Source organism: Elaeis guineensis, chromosome 16, assembly GCF_000442705.2.
Source record: "Elaeis guineensis isolate ETL-2024a chromosome 16, EG11, whole genome shotgun sequence".
Classification (NCBI taxonomy): domain Eukaryota; kingdom Viridiplantae; phylum Streptophyta; class Magnoliopsida; order Arecales; family Arecaceae; genus Elaeis; species Elaeis guineensis.
Genome location: NC_026008.2, coordinates 5,989,657 through 6,010,049, shown reverse-complemented (window position 1 = coordinate 6,010,049; position 20,393 = coordinate 5,989,657). Strand labels below are relative to the sequence as shown.

The window sequence follows — 20,393 nt, the reverse complement described above, 5'->3', positions numbered from 1 at the left end:
GTACCTTCTCTCTATCGCACACACGCACATCTAGAAAAGGGCATCAAAAGCAACCCTCCAACATCTGATATTTTTTTAGATTTATCACATGTGATCAACACTTAAATGTGATCTTTATCAAGAAAAATATTAGATAAAAAAGGCCACCTAAGACTCCATAAATAGAAGGAGTCTTCGCATCTCTTCGCACATCCAGAAGATCTCTCGCATGCGTGGCAAGGTTGTAGCAAAAATTTCATCCATAATCTCAATAATTTTTCATACTTTAAATAGTGTGCTAGGTGTTCCATGATCTAATCTAATTGCCATAAAAATTAGTAGAGACCCAAAACAGAAGGACTCTTAGTCCTTCTGCACACCAAAACCAAAGAGTGCATGCACTCATCATTTTTGCGCCAAGAGTCCTTCACAACTTGGACTCTTAATTTTTGGCGTTAACATCAGATATGGCACCTATTTTTGGCTGCTTCCAGGTGAGACAACCTAATCCAAATGCCCACCAAATTGGGCGAGCAAGTTAGCAAGGAATGACACCAAATTGATCTCCAAAGGAGCTAGGGTTTCCACACGTGCTAGCATGCTTACTGGGAACCCTGATTGAATCCAAAATTTCAATCAATCTTTTTCAAAAAGATCCTTGGCCAATTTCTATATATGTGTGACCTATTGGGTTTCACATCAAGCTAGCAGTAGGTTTGGGTGTAAGTTAATCTAATTTGATTAGATTTCAATTTAACCAATTTAGATCTAATCGAGCTAACCCGAGTTTAACAATTAGAATTCCTTCTAATTGACGATCGAATTAAACTCTTTAATTTGATTAGACCTACAAATCAAGATTGACATCTAGCAATATATCATGACTATCAAAAGATATAAAATTTGATAGAAATATGAAGTATACCCTTCAATGGCATGTTACTGTGCAATTCAATCCTTCGATCATCCCTGCATCCTAAATATGTTCATGAGTATAGAATCATGTCAACCTCAAACACAAATTCATATTGATTTTTAATTAACCAATGATGACTCCAATGAAAAAGCATTAGAAACTCTTTCTAATCTCCTTTCTGCTTTTGGTCAAAAGATTTATTTTAAGTCATCTAGGGATGAGAATATATAGGATGCGATCTTCTATTACTAGGAGTGATCAATTCTATGTTGTCCTACTCATAATCTTTATACACATTTCACCATATCCAGAATATCCCGTACATATCTTAATGCCATGCCTGAATATGAATTAAAATATGGATTCATATGCACAAGATTCCACAGTGATCTCAGATCTAAGGATCACTTGCACAACTCTCACTTAGAGAACCATCTTTGACATGCAAGTAAGGCTTCCATAAGATATTTTCTTTCATTAAGTCAATTCAGTAGATTCATTTTTAAATAAGCACCTACATCCTTATATTAGTTTTCCATACACAAGTGGCTAGGGAGATCTGCCACCCTCTCCACTGAGTATACATAGGATGTGTCAGTCTATCCAGAATATTGATCTCCGACTCAATGCTCCTACGATCAAAAATATTTAAAATAGGAGTTTTAAGATTTTAGATCTCACTAGCATGACCCATTCATGTCTCCTAAAATCATTGCCCTAATCTTTAAGGTTCATCGTAATCTTAGTTACAATAAGATGCAGCTAATATGATGAATTAATATCTCATTTTATTATCAAATAATAAATATCATTACATGAGTTAAAAAATTACAAAAAAAAATCTTATCGCAACACACTTGCGATTGACATATTGGGCACTCTTCTTTCCTCTGCACCGCGACAAACATCTTCTCGAGGTATTCGCATATGATGTAGAATCACCGCTCTATATGCTTAGACTTCTGGTAAGACTTGGGCTCTTTAGTGTGGGCTATGGCACCATTATTATCACAGTGCAGTGCAATGGCATCTGATGGCATCATACCTATCTCCACAACAAACTTCTTGAATCAAAAGGCTTCCTTAGCAACTTCAGAAGTGACGATGTCTCGACTTCCATAATCGAATCTACAATGATCGACTGCTTGAAACTCTTTCTACTAACCACACCACCATTATATAAAAAAATACACCTTAATGTAGACTTTCTATTATCAACATCAGTCATGAAGTCTGAATCGGTATATCCCTCAACTATCAGCTCCGATCCTCCACCAAAGATCAATAACAATTCCTTAGTCCTTAAGTATTTAAGGATGTTTTTCACAGTAATCTAGTATTCTTCACCTGTATTCGCCTAATATTTGCTCATGACACTCACAGCAAGGGCTATATCAGGTCGCATATATAACATGATATATATGAGACTCCCTATTATCGAAGCATAAGGGATCTTGCTCATGCACTGGATCTTCTTAAGTGTGTCAGTGTTATGATCCAGGTGGTGTGCCCAAGGCCTAGGGGACCAAGGCTAAGGCCAAGGACCATCATTCATGAGGGCTTCATGGAGGCTCTAGGGCTAGTTGGGCCCTAGGTTGAAAGGCTGTGGGCCTTTCGGGTTCTTGAGGTCTAGGTTATGTGGGCCTCAAGGGACCAACTCTTTATGGGCCAGGTTTGGGCCCAGGATAGGTGAGATTAGGTTGAGTCATGGGTGTACATGGGCTTGGGTTAACCTAATCTCCCATAGAGTTGGTCAAGGGAGTTTTGGGTTTGGGTCACTTGACCCGGTGTTTATATATACATGTACTTGTATAGGTTTAATCAAGCCAAGTAATAGACAACTCTTTCTCCCAAGTCTCTCCCTCTCTCTCCAGCCATCCTCCACACCCCAGGAGCAAGAAATCCTAGGGTTTCTTGCCACCAGGTCCAGATAAGGAAAGAAAGAAGGGAGGTGCTAGCCCCTTCCTTCTTGCAGCTGCCAACCAGATTGCTCCCCTCCTCTCTTGCAGTCACCCAAACACCAGGTCCAGGACCTGAAATCTCTTGAGAAGAGGTTGATACAAGTCTCTCTCAGATCTGGAGTTGATCTGAGGTCGTTTGAGGTACGGGTGAGATCTCCATCAACAGATTTACAGGAAAGGCTGCAACAGGATAGATCTGCAAGGTCTATCTCCATCTACCTTCTTTCCTATCAAGAATGTCCCAATTTGAGATCTACAAACTAGAAAACCTCGATCCAGGTTTGATCTGGTTGGGTACCAGATCTTAGATTTTTTAGAGATGATTTCAGAGGCGTTCTTCATCTGGAACGAAAGGCTGACGAAGAAGACAGCAACCAGGCTGATTTCGTCAAGGGCCTTGGATCGAGTCCAGAAGTCTCCAGATCTGTTCGTTGCTGGTTCTGTTGCACCAAAGGTCTATGGAAAGAGCCGGGATCATGCTCCAATAGTTGGTATTAGAGCCATGATGGTGAGGAAGCGATTCCAAGCGCGAGGTACCATCAATGTATATTCTATACTTCTTGATTTTATATTGCTTGTTTGGCTTGGATCCAGTCATGGGCAGCAATATGAAGGTCGATTTTGAGAAGTTTGATGGTAAGGGAAATTTTTTCATGTAAAAAATCTGGGTGGAAGATCTTCTGGTGCAAGCAGATCTGGATCAGGCTTTGGATGAGAAGCCTGAGGGAATGACAGAAGCAGTGGGCATCATTGGAGAAGAAAGCATGCTCGATGATCAGAGGATGTTTGGCGGATGCGGCATTGTATTCGGTGCTGGAAGAAAAGACCCCGAAGCACCTTTGGTCGAAGTTGCACACCATGTATATGGGGAAGAATATGTGCAACAAGCTGATGCTGAAGAAGAGGTTGTACAGTCTTCGGATGCAGGAGAGATCTGATGTGATTGGCCACATTCAGAGGTTCGACCAGTTGTGCATGGAGTTGATGAATATCGGGGTGAAGCTGGATGAGGAGGACAAGTCTCTATTGCTTTTGTGTTCACTGCCAGGATCATATGACTCTTTGGTGACTACACTGCTCTACGGCAAGGAGACTCTGGAATATGAAGACATGGTCTCGGTGCTGAGGTCAAATGAGCAAAGGAAAAAGTTGACCAGAGATCGGGCTCCCCAGGAAGGTTTGGCAGTAGGGGAGAGGACCGGTAGAGGCAGAGGCAGAAGCAAGTCCAGGGGGCGGTCCAAGTCCAGGAAGGGAAAGAAAGAGGTGAAATGCTTCAAGTGCAACGAGTTCGGGCACTTCAAGCGAGAATGTCCACTATGGAAGAGCAAGAAGGGAGAAAGAAGTGGCTCAGAATCAGTGAGTGTAGTTACTGGGCAGCAGGTGGAGGATGATCTACTTGTGGTATCAGATGGTCACGGGCATTACATATAGGAGTGGATACTAGACTCTATGTGTTCACATCACTACACACCACACAGGTCATGGTTTGCGACATACACCAAGACAGATGAGGGATCAGTGACTCTAGGCGACAATCATCCTTGCAAGGTGGCTGGGATAGGGACAGTCAGGGTGAGGATGTTTGATGGGATTGTGAGGATATTGACAAATGTAAAGTACATCCCGGAGCTGGAAAAGAATCTGGTGTCACTTGGCTACTTGGAGCGCAGTGGATACAGCTTCAGCAGTAGGGCTAGAAGCGGAGTACTGAACATCTCCAATGGAGCTATGGTAGTGATGAGAGACAGGAGGTTGGACAATAACCTCTATTGCATGGAGGGATCTGTGGTGACCGGAGAGTCTGATGCAGCAGCTACAGTATAGGACCAGAAGGGAGCTTACAGGATGTGGCACTACCACCTAGGCCACATGGGTGACAGAGGGCTGAGGGAATTGAGCAGGAGAGGACTCATCTCTGATCTGGAGGATGGTGCTACAGGGGAGATCTATGAGCCTTGCCAGATGGGAAAGCAAGGGAGAGTTCAGTTCACCATCAGTACAGCCCGCAGTGCAGCCCCTCTGGAGTTAGTACACACGGATGTGTGGGGACCAGCCCCAGTTTTAGCTAGGAATGGGGCCAGATACTTCATAACCCTGATTGATGATTTCTCAAGAAAACTCTGGATTTACTTTATAAGAGAGAAGTCAGAGGTCTTCACCAAGTTCAAGATTTGGAGAGCGGAGGTGGAGAAGGAGCAGGGGAGGAGCGTGAAGTGTCTGAGGTCAGACAATAGCGGGGAGTACACCAACAGAGAGTTCCAGGACTACTGTGAGGAGTGTGGGATCAGGAGACACTTCTCAGTTTAGGGGACTCCACAGCAGAATGGGGTGGCCGAGAGGATGAACAGAATACTTTTGGAAAAGGCACGATGCATGAGGCTGTAGGTAGGGCTTCCAAAGGCGTTCTGGGTTGACACAGTTGACGTAGCCGGTTACTTGGTCAATCGGTCACCTCACACCAGGTTAGATGGCAGGCTTCCAGAGGAGATGTGGTCTGGAAGGACAGTTGGGCTGGGCCATCTACGGGTATTTGGGTGCATGGCCTATGTGCACATTGGAGCTGGTGAGTGGAGCAAGCTAGACGCCAGATCATGCAAGGCAGTGTTTCTAGGCTATCCACGAGGAGTCAAGGGATACAGGCTGTGGGATCCCTTGAAAAAGAAGGTCATCATTAGTCAGGATGTGACTTTTGATGAGTCAATCCTATGGAGGTGAGCAGGCATGGAGAAGCAGCAGGAGCAAGAGGAGGTCCAGCAGGGCGCTGTTGGATAGCTAACCTTTTTGATTTTGCCTCTTGCAGGTACTACTGGAGGACATGACATTCAGGTGGAGCACCTACCTAAGGTGTCTTCATAGGTGGAGAGGACTCAGATGGATGATCGAGGTGGAGAGGTCCAGCAGGAGCGAGCTGGATCGAGGATTGATATCGGTGTTGCCCTACACAAGCCCAAGAGGACCATCAGGCAATCGGACCGATATGGCTTTGAGGAGACGCTGTCATATGCCCTGGTGACAGCGAATGGAGACCCATATACATATCAGGAGGCTATTGAAAGTCAGGAAAGAGAGCGGTGGGTCCAGATGATGTCCGAGGAGATGCAGTCTCTCCACCAGAACCAGACGTGGCGATTGGTGCAGTTGCCACAGTTGAAAAGGCCCATTGGCTGCAAATGGATCTACAGTCGCAAGGACAGAGTGGAGCTGGTTGAGGCCTTGGGACACCAAAGTGGAGATTGTTATGATCCAGATGGTGTGCCCAAGGCCCAGGGGATCAAGGCTAAGGCCAAGGTCCATCATTCATGAGGGCTTCATGGAGGCTCTAGGGCTAGTTGGGTCCTAGGTTGAAAGGCTGTGGGCCTTTCGGGTTCTTGAGGTCTAGGTTATGTGGGCCTCAAGGGACCAACTCTTTATGGGCCAGGTCTGGGCCTAGGATAGGTGAGATTAGGTCAAGTCATGGGTGTACATGGGCTTGGGTTAACCTAATCTCCCATAGAGTTGGTCAAGGGAGTTTTGGGTTTGGGTCACTTGACCCGGTGTTTATATATACATGTACTTGTATAGGTTTAATCAAGCCAAGTAATAGACAACTCTTTCTCCCAAGTCTTTCTCTCTCTTCTCCCTCTCTCTCCAGCCATCCTCCATGCCCCAGGAGCAAGAAACCCTAGGGTTTCTTGCCGCCAGGTCCAGATAAGGAAAGAAAGAAGGGAGGCGCTAGCCCCTTCCACCTTGCAGCCGCCAACCAGATTGCTCCCCTCCTCTCTTGCAGTCACCCAAACACCAGATCCAAGAGCTGAAATCTCTTGAGAAGAGGTTGGTACAAGTCCCTCTCAGATCTGGAGTTGATCTGAGGTCGTTTGAGGTGCGGGTGAGATCTCCATCAACAGATCTACAAGAAAGGCTGCTGCAGGACAGATCTGCAAGGTTTGTCTCCATCTATCTTATTCCCTATCTAGAATGCTTCAATTTGAGATCTACAAATTGGAAGACCTCGGTCCAGGTCTGTTCTGGTTGGGTACCAGATCTTGGACTTTTTAGAGGTGATTTCAGAGGCATTCTTCATCTGGAACAAAAGGCTGATGAAGAAGACAGCAACCAAGCTGATTTCGTCAAGGGCCTTGGATCGAGTCCAGAAGTCTCCAGATCTGTTCGTTGCTGGTTCCGCTGTACCAAAAGTCTATGGGAGGAGCTAGGATCATGCTCCAATAGTCAGGACAAATCTTCTTGGAGAGATGAATACCATGCCTAAGGAGTAAGAAATCCCTCTTAAAGTTTTTCATATTGAATATTTTCAGCACCTCCTCTAGGTACATTTGCTATGAGAGTCCTATCATTCTCTTAGATCTATCTCTATAGACTTTTATACTAAGAATGTAGGAAGCTTCTCTTAGATCTTTCATAACGAATTCTTTTGACAACCATATTTTGACTGATGTCAACATAAGAATATCATTCTCAATTAGGAGGATATCATCCATGTACAATATGAGAAATGTGACAGTGCTCCCACTGACTTTTTTATACACATATGGATCCTCTTCATATTTGATGAAATCAAATATTTTGATCATATCATTAAAGTGAGTGTTCCAACTCCGAGATGCTTGCTTGAGTCAATATATGGACCTTTACGGCTTGCAGACCTTATGATCTCTATCACTAGATATAAAACCCAAAGGCTACTCCATATAGATATCTTTCTCAAGATATCTATTTAGAAATATAGTTTTTACATCCATCTGTCAAATTTCATAATCATGAAAAGCCACAATCGTAAGCAAAGTGCGGATGGATTTCAGCATGGCCATGGGTGAAAAGGATTCATGATAGTCAATACCTTCACGTTGACTATAGTCTTTCGCAACTAGCCTTGTCTTATAGGTCTCTACCTTACCATCTAGTCTAATTTTTTTTTTATGAATCTATTTACACCCGATAGGTACAATACCATCAGGTGGATCTACTATGGATCAAATCTAGTTGGAATGTATGGAGTCAATTTCTGACTTCATCGCTTCTATCCATTTCTCGGAGTCAACATCTAACATTACCTCATCGTAGGTCTTGAGATCATTCCAAATGTCTCTATCTCTCGTAAGGAAGCTTCTTCTATATACTCTGTAAGAATATCTAAGTATCTTTCAGGAGGATGGAAGAGCCTACTTAATCTACAAGGAGAAGGAGGCACCACACCTACTGGCTCACTGCTAGGTTCAGGTTCTTAGACTCGATGCTCTTCAGAGACCTTCTCTATTGGGTTTCAATGGCACAGTGGAAGGATTAGGTATTTAAAATTTTCATTAAAAATACTCGATGCACCGAAAACCTTAATGCCCAGAAACTCTTGACTATATCAATCAAAGTATAATAAAATAAATTTAGATCAGAAGAATACCTATAACACTAATCCAATTTTTCATAAGGCATCCAAGTGTCCACCCTCAACGATGATCTACACGAAAATTGAACCAAGGATAGTGCTCCTTCTTCATCTTGCTTCAAGAGTTCTAGCCCTTAGAACTCAACCAGCCACCAATCGATTAGATCTTCCTCCAAATCTGAGTCTGAATCTTTCTGAACCATCCACTAGACTTGACTACCTTTTTCTAGACCTCTTAAACCCTTAGAGCTATGAGGATTAGGCTTGTCTTAAAAGAACAAGCCTTGTCCTAAAACCTAGAGTTGTAAGAGAGGGAGAGAGGGAGTGGATAGGGGATGTAAGAATTGAATGATCACCCCATCTTCCATCTCCTATTTATAGCACCAGATGAGGCAATAATATAGAAGGCACACCTTATTGGAAAAGGTATATCAAGTCCTCGTATCACTTATCTGAGAGTCCTTAAACAAAAGGACTCTTCAAGGGGTGATATGTTGATTCCTACCTTCTCACACGCGCATGCCCAGAACGAGATGCTTTTTGCATCTCTTCACACATCAGATTAGTGTAAAATTTTTTTACATAAACCTTTATTCAAATAGGAAAGCCATCACCAAATGACACATTATTTGGATAAGAGTTCATATGTGAGAAGGACTCTTCACCGAAGAGATGCGCGAGCACCTTCTCCCTGTCACGCGTGCATGCCTAGAAAAGGGTGTGAAAAGCAACTTTTCTTAATCTGATAATTTTTTAAATTTTTATCACATGATCAGCACTTAAAACTAATCCTTATTACAAAAATTATCAGACAAAAAGTCACTTAAGACTTCCTAAATAGAAGGAGTCTTTGCATCCCTTCGCATGTCCAGAAAAACCTGTCACACGCATAATAATGCTTCAAGTAATTTTTTCATGCACAATCTGATAGATTTTTCATACTTCAAAATGTATGCTAGCTGGCTCATCATCTGATCTACTTACCATAAAAAATAGAGACCCAAAACAGAAGAATTCTTAGTCCTTCTCCATGCCACAAATAAAGTGCGCATGCATTTTGCATATTAGTGCCAAGAGTCCTTCTTAAGTTGGACTCTTAATTATTTGGCGTGTACACCAGATATGGTGCCTCTTTTTGGCTGCTTCCAGGTTGCTTGACCAAACCCAAATATCTACCAAGTTGGGCTAGTAAATGAGCAAGGCATGAGACCAAATTGATCTCTAAAAGAGCTAGGGATTCCACATGTGCTAGCATGCTTACCGAAACTCCGATTGAATCAAAAATTCCATTCAATCTTTTTTAAAAAGATCCTTGGCTAATTTCTATATGTGTGTGACCCATTGAGTTCCACATCTAGCTAGTAGTAGGTCTGGGTGCTAGTTAATCTAATTTGATTAGAATTTAATCTAATTGATTTAGCTCCAATCGAGCTAACCCAATTTCAGTAATTAGAATTCTTTCTAATTGGCATTCGAATTAAACTCTTTAATTCGATCAGAAACCTACAAGTCAAGATTGACATCTAGCAATGTATCATGACTACCCAAAAGATATAAAAAATTAATAAAAATATCAAATATGTCCTTCAGTGGCAAGTTACCGTGCAATACAATCCTTCGATCATCCCAGCACCCTGAATATATTCATGAGTATGGAATCATGTCAAACTCAAACACATATTCATATTAATTTTTAATTAACCAATGATGACTCTAATGAAGAAGTATTAAAAACTCTTTCTAATCTCTTTCCAACTTTTGGCCAAAAGATTTTTTCTAAGTCATCTACGAATGAGAATACACAGGATGCGATCTCCTCTTATTAGGAGCGATCGATTCCATGTTGACCTACTCACAACCTTTGTATACACTCTTACCATATCCAGAATACCCCATACATATCCTAAAGTCATACTTAAGTATGAAACAAAATATGGATTCAAGTGCATAAGATTTCATGATGATCTCAGGTCTAAGGATCACTTGCATAACTACCACTTAGAAAACCATCTTTGACATGCATGTAAGGCTTCCACAAGATATTTTCTTTTATCGAGTCAATTCAGTGGACTCATTTCTCAAATGAGCACCCACATCTTTGTATTAGTGTCCCACAAAAGTGGCTAGTGAGATCTGTGATAAACATTTAATTTAAGTCATTTAAAGCAGAAAATTATATTTAATTTATTTTATTTATTAAAATTTGATGCTTTTTTTATGTTTTACAGGAAAGGTGATCGTCGATACAAAGAGTCCGATTCATAGATCAAAAAGACTTAAGTTTGAAGAAAATTAGACTTAAAATAAAATTTAAATAAAAGAAGGATGCATACGGTATTATAGAAAATGAAGATATTATGCAAGGAACCCAAAAAAGATATAGACGTCATTGTAAAGAAACAAAAGTTTCTTTTTGTAATCAAAAGGGTCGCGCGGCATGGCGGGCGTGCGGCGGTGGATGCGTGGCATCGGGCGCGTGGCATAGAGGGTTCGCGTGATGGCGGATGTGCGGCATCGGGCGCGCGGCATGGCGGGTTCGTGCGGCATTGCGGGCACGCGGACACAGTGGCGAACAGATAGCAGATGGATCTAAAAATTAAAGAAAAAAATATAATATTTGAAAATACTTCAAGAGGAAGAATTTGTATTTTCTTTATCTGCTTGTGATCTTTCCATCTCATCCATCCATCTTTTAATCCTTAGTATTTTCTTTAGTCCCACATCTGAAAACCATGTAAAACTCCTCCCTCCTAACACCTATAAAAAGGTTTTTGTACTCCCATTTGAAGGGAGAGCTCAGAAATTCTTCTAGAGCCTTGCATAGAGGAAGAGAAAAGGATTACTCCAGAGCAGCTAGGCTAGCAGTCTCGGGAGTAGAGAAGAAATTTTGTAACGACATAGAGTGGGTTTATTGTTCTAAACTTTCTTGTATTTCTTTATATGCAATAAAGATTATGCTTTTTACTTAAATCATCATGAGTTCTTTATTTGCTCTCTTTCATATGCTTTTATTTATGCTTTTCTGTTAGATTAATATTAGGAACAACTTTTACTTTTCGAAGATGCACCGTGATCTACGGATACGGGACGTGCCGAGAAAAGAAGAGTTGTTTATCTAGTACTTTTTGGAGACGCACCATGATCTACGGGTACGGAATGTGTCGAGAAAAGATAGATATTTTTTCTAAGATTAATCGTATCTATTTAATTAAAAAAAAAAAGAGATACAACTCTACTAGTGCAAAATTAATTCAAAACTCCCAAGCTCTTTATTTTCTAATTACATAAATTTTAAGATAATTTATTCTCTAAATCAAAAATAATGCTTCTTTCTTTTATTTTGCAATCTCAACTTAGCCCAAGGTTTCTGAGGATACGATCTCGACTCATCCTACCTACGTAGTGAGTAGAGCTATTTTTAGTGCTATCAACGACTACGCATCAAATTTTGATGCCGTTGTCGGGGACCTTGGTATGGTTGAAAAAAAAAAAAAACCACTGACATTTCATAACACTTAACTGAAATAGCGTAACCTCAAATATAAAAATTTTTAACTTGATTGGACACCTTGTTTCTTTGCATTGCATCTCCATAATTAACTTTAAGGGTGCAACCCATTAACTAAGATAAGGTAGGGATTTGATCACCCTTCCTTGGCCCACAAATCACTCCCTTGCATTTGCATAACCTAGACCTTAATCTAAAATTAATTAGACATTGACCCCTAAGGATTTCGAGCTCATTAGGACAAGTGACCCTGAGAGTTGAACCAGGTTAGACTTGATCAGCTAGCTGGTGTCTAGGCAAGTGGTTTGCGGGACGACTGGGCCCGAAGAAAGGTGGTTTTTAATTGGTTCCGTTCACTAACCTGGCCAATTTAATTGGTGTCTTAGGAAAGCAACGGGGGGACTCCCACCAACCTTACACTTATCTGGCCAGTTGGTTGGTCAAGCTCCGACTTGGAGGGCTTGAAGGCTAACTACAGTTAGGAGCTGTCTAGAACTAGGGTAACTTTAGGATAGAGAGTCCACTGCGTGCTAACTTGATTGTAATTAAAATCTAACCACAACTAATTCTTCTATTAGTTTTAGGACTTCTTAGGATCTCTTCTTTAGAACTCTTTTCTCTCTTCTCTTCTCTAGAACTCTTTTCTCTCTTCTCTTCTCCTCTTAATAAAAATAATAATAATAATAATCCTTAACAGACTAGGATAGTTCTATATAGACTTTTTAGTTGCATGTTAGGTCAACGATCACTAAAATCCGACTTGCAACCATTAGACGAAGAATTAGAAAAGACTCTTAGGACTATCCGAGTTAGAAACATGGCTGCACCTGGTGAGGCTAATCCTCCACGCTCATTGAGAGAATATTTCACTCCATCCTCGTATACCTACTCTCCATGCATTCAAGCAACTCTAATAGAAGCTACCCAATATGAGATTAAGTCTAGCATTATTCAAATATTGCCATCATTCTATGGACTTAGTAACGAGGACCTATACAAACACTTGAATGAATTTCTTGAAATTTATTTCACAGTAAAAATCCAAAACTTCTCCGATGATGCCCTTAGGTTGAAACTGTTTCCTTTCTCACTTAAGGACAAAGCCAAGCATTGGTTAAACTCCTTAGACTCTATAACCATTTCAACTTGGGATCATCTTCAGAGAGAATTTCTCAAGAAATACTTTCCAATTGAAAAAATAAATCAAATTAAAAAAGCTATCACTAGTTTTTCCCAATTGGAGGGTGAACTTTTTCATGAGACATGAGAAAGGTTAAGGGACCTCATTCGTAAATGTCCACACCATGCTGTCCCTAAATGGCAACTTTGTTAGTATTTTTATGATGGTCTATCAGAGAAACACTGACAAATGGTTGATGCATCATGTGATGGGACATTCATGCTAAAGAGTGAGGATGAAGCCTGGCAGCTCTTTGAAACACTTAGTGAGAATTTCCTACATCAGATGTCTGCCACCTCTAGAGAACAACCCATGCTTCAATAAAAAAGAAGTGGAATTTATCAGATTGGAAATGTCATAGATATCCACAGTAAGGTAGATGAACTGTCCCAAAAATTAGACCGTCTTCTAAATACTGGACAATCCCCAATTCCACCTAACCCAATCCAAGAAGTTTGTGCATTGTGTGCAAGTCCGAACCATTTTGTTAGTGAATGCCCAGCCGCACCTCAATTTCCTGAGTTTGTGCACGACAGGTTCAGCAAGCTCAAGTCCAACAAGCTCGCAGACCAAGAAACGATCTATATTCGAACACTTATAACCCCGACTGGAGAAACCATCCAAATTTTTTTTGGAGACCACAACTAGTGGTTGGCCCTGCCGCACCGCGACCTCAATATCAGGACCCAACATATAGGCATGGACCATACCATCAATTTTAAAATGCTCCTCAACCGTCTACTATTGGTCAGAGCTCAGCTTTTGAGGAAAAAGTTCTAAAAGCACTAGAATGATTAGAAGTCAACACTCAGACCCTTAACTCCCACACGCAATCCATTGCTAAGCTAGAGACCCAAATAGATCAACTAGCGACTACATTCAGTAGGAGGGAAGGAGAAAAATTACCTAGCCAACCCAAGAGCAACCCAAGAGGGCAATTTGTGATTGAGACCTCTAATACCCCAGAAGCTTTTTCTGAACACGCCAAATCAATCATGACTCTGAGAAATGGGAAGGTCATTAAACACACTAGTAAAATCAATGAGACCGACCCTAAACCTCTAACCAAAGCTAAATCACCCAAGAACAAGGAGGACCTTAAAATAGAGAATGAACCAACTACACCGGAATCATCTTACTTGCCTAAAGCCCCATTTTCAGATGCCCTGAAAGCCCCTATTCCTGTAGATAAGAAGGGACGAAGACTTGACGAGATGTTGGAATTGTTTAAGCAAGTCCAAATTAATCTTCTCCTTCTAGATGCAATCAAACAGGTCCCTGCTTATGCCAAATTTTTGAAAGATTTGTGCACCCAAAAATGTAAATCTAGATCATAAATCCCAAAGAAAGTATGCCTCACTGAACAGGCTAGTTCTGTCTTCCAGCATGCCACTCCTCCAAAGCTTAAGGACCCAGGAGCCCCCATCATTTCCTGTGTTATAGGAGATTATGACATTGAAAAAGCTCTTCTGGACTTAGGGGCAAGTGTGAATCTTTTACCTAGTTCAGTGTATGAACTTTTTGGATTCAGAGAACTGAAATCCACATCAGTCACACTGCAATTAGCCGACAGATCAATTAAGAAACCACGTAGAATGCTTGAGGATGTCTTGGTCAAGGTAGATGAGTTTTACTTTCCAATTGATTTTCTGATTCTCGACATGGAACTAAGTAACAACCCAAGATAAATTCTCATTATCTTAGGACGACCCTTCCTAGCTACGGCAAATGCATGCATTAATTGTAGAACAGGAGTCATGGATGTATCATTTGGGAATAAGAAACTGAGACTAAATGTGTTTGGTGCTTCTCAAGGACCATCAATGGATAGTTGCTTTGAAGTAGATACACTAGAAGACATTATAGAAGATGCAACACCCATAATTCTAGCACCAGACCCCTTAGATACTTGCTTGACTCACTTTGGAGTGTATGACTTTAAGGGATATATGAAAGAAGTTATCACCTTGTTGGATACACTACACGATAAAACCACTCCTCCATGGACAATCAAGTATGAGCCATTGCCCACATTAGCCAATACACCAATAGTCCCATCTTTAGAATCACCACCTACGTTAGAATTGAAACCCCTTCTTGCTATGCTCAAGTATGTATTTTTAGGACCCAATGACACTCTCCCGGCAATCATTGCATCAGACTTGACCCCTAATCAGGAAGCACAATTGGTTGGTATTTTGAAGGAACACAAAGAGGCTATCGGTTGGTCCATTGCTGATTTAAAAGGAATTGACCCCTCCATTTGTATGCACCATATTCATTTTGAGGCAAATGCCAAACCCCATCGAGATATGCAGAGGAGATTGAACCCAAACATGCATGAAGTAGTAAAGAAAGAGGTGGTAAAGTAGTTAGATGCTGGAATCATCTACCCCATATCCGATAGTAAATGGGTCAGTCCCACTCAAGTAGTACCTAAGAAATCAGGTATTACTGTGGTTGAGAACGAAGAAGGTGAACTGCTTTCCACTCGTATATCATCTGGATGGCGAGTATGCATAGATTATAGAAAACTAAATGCCATTACTAGGAAGGATCATTTTTCATTGCCCTTCATCGACCAAATCTTAGAACGGTCAGCAGGACAAAGTTTCTTCTATTTTCTTGATGGTTATTCAGGGTACAATCAAGTACCTGTATTTTCAGATGATCAAGAAAAGACTACCTTCACCTGCCCCTATGGCACCTTCGCTTTTCGATGTATGCCATTCGGGCTCTACAATGCACCCGCTACATTTCAACGATGCATACTGGCCATTTTTTCAGATATGGTGGACAAATATCTTGAAGTTTTTATGGATGATTTTTCTGTGTTTGGAACCACCTTTGAGGATTGTCTCCATAATCTTTCCAAAGTTCTTAAACGGTGTATGGAGACAAATCTCATCCTAAGTTGGGAAAAGAGCCATTTCATGGTGCAGAAAGGAATTGTATTAGGACATATTATTTCTGAAAGAGAGATCGAGGTAGATAAAGCCAAAGTTGAGGTCATTTCAAAACTACCACTCCTTACTTCGATCCGACAAATACGATCCTTCTTAGGTCATGCCGGATTTTATAGACGCTTCATCAAAGACTTTAGCAAGATTTCAAGACCCTTGTGCAATCTGTTGGCCAAGGACACACCATTTGTCTTTGACGAAGACTGTTTGAAAGCATTCAACACATTACGAACAGCCCTGACAACAGCACCCATAATAAAACCCCCTGACTGGTCCATTCCATTTGAGATTATGTGTGATGCCTCTGACTTTGCAATAGGTGCCGTCTTAGGCCAAAAAATCAATAAGGAGCCACATGTGTTCTATTATGCTAGCAAGACTCTTTCCGATGCCTAATTAAACTACACCACAATAGAAAAAGAGCTACTAGCAGTAGTGTTCGCCCTTGAAAAATTTTGCTCATATCTGTTAGGGTCTAAGGTTCTAGTTTACTCTGATCATGCGGCTCTGAAACATCTCCTCTCAAAGAAAGATACTAAATCATGTTTGATCAGATGGATCCTTCTTTTACAAGAATTTGATCTGAAAATTCGAGATAAGAAGGGTTCTGAGAATGTGGTAGCTGATCACATCTCCAGGATCTTAGTTGAACACACGATAGGCATAGATAAGGTCAAAGAGAAATTTCCTGACGAACAACTTTTCGCAATCTCCTCTAGCCGTTCTCCATGGTTTGCCCATATTGTCAATTACTTGTCAACAGGACAAGTACCTTCTCACTGGATAAAAAAAGAAAAGGATCAATTTTTCTCGCAAATTAAATATTATTTCTGGGAGGAACCTAAACTATTCAAATACTATCCTGATCAAGTTATTCACCGTTGTGTCCCCGAGAGTAAATTCCAAAGCATTCTCACTTTTTGCCATTCTTTGACATGTGGGGGATATTTTAGTGGAAGAAAAACTGCAGCAAAAGTGCTGCAGAGTGAGTTTTATTGGCCAACGCTTTTCAAGGATGCACATAAATTTGGCCGAAGTTGTCTGCAATGTCAGCAAACAGAAAATTTATCCAAGAAGGATATGATGCTGCTGACCCCCATTTTAGTAGTAGAAATCTTCAATGTTTGGGGGATTGATTTCATGGGACCTTTTCCAGCCTCATTTCGATTCGAATATATTCTGGTGGCAGTTGATTACGTGTCAAAATGGGTGGAGGCAATAGCTACACGGACTAATGATAATAAAGTTGTAACTAGTTTTATCCAACGAAACATCATTAGTCGATTTGGCCCCCCAAGGGTGATCATTAGTGATGGGGGGACTCATTTTACAAATAAATATTTTGAAGCACTTATGAAAAAATATAATATTACACACAAAGTGGCCACACCATATCACTCCCAAACTAATGGTCAGGTAGAAGTGTCAAATAGGGAGATTAAACATATCCTAGAAAAGACGGTTAGGCTCGATAGAAAGGATTGGTCTCTTCGCTTAGATGATGCATCATGGGCTTACCGCACAGCTTTTAAAACCCCTATCGGTATGTCACCCTACCAACTAGTTTATGGTAAAGCTTGCCATCTGCCGGTTGAATTAGAACAGCATGCACTCTAGGCCATACGAATGTTTAATTTTAACATGAAGAATGCAGGTTCTAATCGAAGGTTGCAAATCAATGAACTGGAAGAACTTCGCAATAATGCATACGAGTGTTCACGAATTTACAAGGCTCGAACCAAAGTATTTCATGACAAATATATCTCTAAAAAATCATTTGAGCTAAATCAAAAGGTATGGCTTTTCAATTCCAGGTTACGTCATTTTCCCGACAAACTTCGATCCCGATGGGATGGACCTTTCATTGTCACACAAATATTCTCACATGGAGCAATTGAAATTCATGACCCCCGAAATGGCAATACATTTAAGGTAAACGGCCAACGTCTGAAGCCATATGTAGATGAAATTGCACATAAAGAATGAATCGACACCATCTACTTGTGTGATCCACTTTATAATGAATAATAAACTTGACGTCTAGCTGAAGACGTAAAACTTAGCACTTGTTGAGAGGCAACCCAATGATTTTATATTTTTTTTTACGTTACTGTAGCTGCAAAAATTTAGAACAAGAGCCTATTAATCAATAAAGCTATCTTCAACTTTCGAAGCAAAATTATCCCAGGTGCACTCTCTCCTTTTATTTTCTTTGCTTTCCTACTCTATTGAGGACAATGTAGATTAAGTTGGGGGGGAAGGAAATTAATCAAATCCTCGAGTATGGTCAAAAATAATTAGTTTTATGTATCCGAATGTTATTTTGATTAAGAGTCAATTAGGCATCCTAATCAATGAATGATTAACGATCAAGATAATTTTAGAGATACTGAGAAATAAATTATTAAAAAAACCCAATGAATGGTAGGGTTTAGACTAGATTAAATTTTAGGAGTGATTCTACAATCCTCTTCTTACTGATCTCAATAAAGAATCTACTTCATGAGAGATTGGGTGGGAAAAGGTCGAGGTATGCAAAAATTCTCTTTAAAATTTTATTTAAAAAAAAAATATTGGTTTCTTACTGAGTAACCAGGCCCCTTCGCCTAAGTAAGCATTGTGGTTCGCGTAAAAAGGTGAGCAATATTAAAAAAAAAAAATAGTGGATAATAAGGGGACTAAATTGCAAGAAGATAATAAACCTCTCTCACATTAAGTTAGAGCATTTAAAGAGTAAATTGGAGAGTTGGTGAAAGAAAAGCTTTTGAAATTTCTTTAGTTAATACTCAACCACTAATTTGGTCAAATTGATAATCCAATAAAGTATCTCTTTAATGGTCTGACCAGGTATCATCTACCTTTTGGAATGCCTAACCTAACTTTTTATTCAAGATCGAGTTGGTACACAATGCTGATATATCTATTTTACTCGAGGATGAGCAAAATTCAAGTTGGAGGGTGTGATAAATACTTAATTTAAGTCATTTAAAGTAAAAAATTATATTTAATTTATTTTATTTATTAAGAATTTGATGCTTCTTTTTATGTTTTACAATAAAGGTGATCGCCGATACAAAGAGTCCAATTCGTAGATCAAAAAGACTCAAGTTTGAAGAAAATTGGATTTAAAATAAAATTTAAATAAAAGAAGGATGCATACGGTATTATAGAAAATGAAGATAGTATGCAAGGAACCCAAAAAGGATATAGACATCATTGTAAAGAAACAAAAGTTTCTTTTTGTAATCAAAAAGGGTCGCGCGGCATGGCAGGCGCGTGGTGGCGGACACGTGGCATCTGGCGCACGGCATAGCGGGTTCGTGCGGTGGCGGACGTGCGGCATCGGGCGCGTGGCATGGCGGGTTCGTGCGGCATTGTGGGCGCGCGGACACAGTGGCGAACAGATAGCAGATGGATCTGAAAATTAAAGAAAAAAATATAATATTTGGAAATACTTCAAGAAGAAGAATTTATATTTTCTTTATCTACTTGTGATCTTTCCATCTCATCCATCCATCTTTTAATCCTTAGTATTTTCTTTAGTCCCACATCTGAAAACCATGTAAAACTCCTCCCTCCTAACACCTATAAAAAGGCTTTTATACTCCCATTTGAAGGGAGAGCCTAGAAATTCTTCTAGAGCCTTGCACAGAGGAAGAGAAAGGGATTACTCCATGAGCAGCTAGGCTAGCAGTCTCGAGAGTGGAGAAGAAATTTTGTAACGACACAGAGTGAGTTTATTGTTCTAAACTTTCTTGTATTTCTTGATATGCAATAAAGATTATGCTTTTTATTTAAATCATCATGAGTTCTTTATTTGCTCTCTTTTATATGCTTTTATTTATGCTTTCCTGTTAGATTAATATTAAGAACAACTTTTACTTTCTAGAGACGTGCCGTGATCTACGGGTACGGAGCGTGCCGAGGAAAGAAGAGTTGTTTACCTAGTACTTTTCGAAGATGCACCATGATCTACGGGTATGGGGTGTGCCGAGGAAAGATAGATATTTTTTTTAAGATTAATTGCATCTATTTAATTAAAAAAAAGAGAGATATAACTCTACTAGTACAAAATTAATTCAAAACTCTCGAGTTTTTTATTTTTTAATTACATAAATTTTAAGATAATTTATTTTCTAAATCAAAAATAATGCTTCTTTCTTTTATTTTACAATCTCAACTTAGCCCAAGGTCTCTGAGGATACGATCTCGACTCATCCTACCTACGTAGTGAGTAGAGTTATTTTTGGTGCTATCAACGACTACACATCAATCTGCCACCCTTTCCATCAAGCATACATAGGATGTGCCAGTCTATCCGAAATATTGATCTCCGACTCAATATTTCTACGATCAAAAATATTTAAGATTAAAATTTTAGAATTTTAGGTTTCACTAGCATGACCCATTCAAGTCTCCTAAAATTATTATCCTAATCTCTGGGGTTCATCATAATCTTAGTCATAATAAGAAGTAGCTAATATGATGAATCAATGTCTTATTTTATTA

General features: G+C 40.1%; 1 non-coding gene across 1 annotated transcript; it reads right to left on the bottom strand.

The window, feature by feature from the left end:
• Positions 1–12,946: 12,946 nt before the first annotated feature.
• Positions 12,947–13,052, bottom strand: LOC140854409 (small nucleolar RNA R71). Its single transcript, XR_012137624.1, has one exon. It is a non-coding gene; the product is annotated as a small nucleolar RNA R71 (small nucleolar RNA).
• Between the last annotated feature and the right edge of the window lie 7,341 nt (positions 13,053–20,393).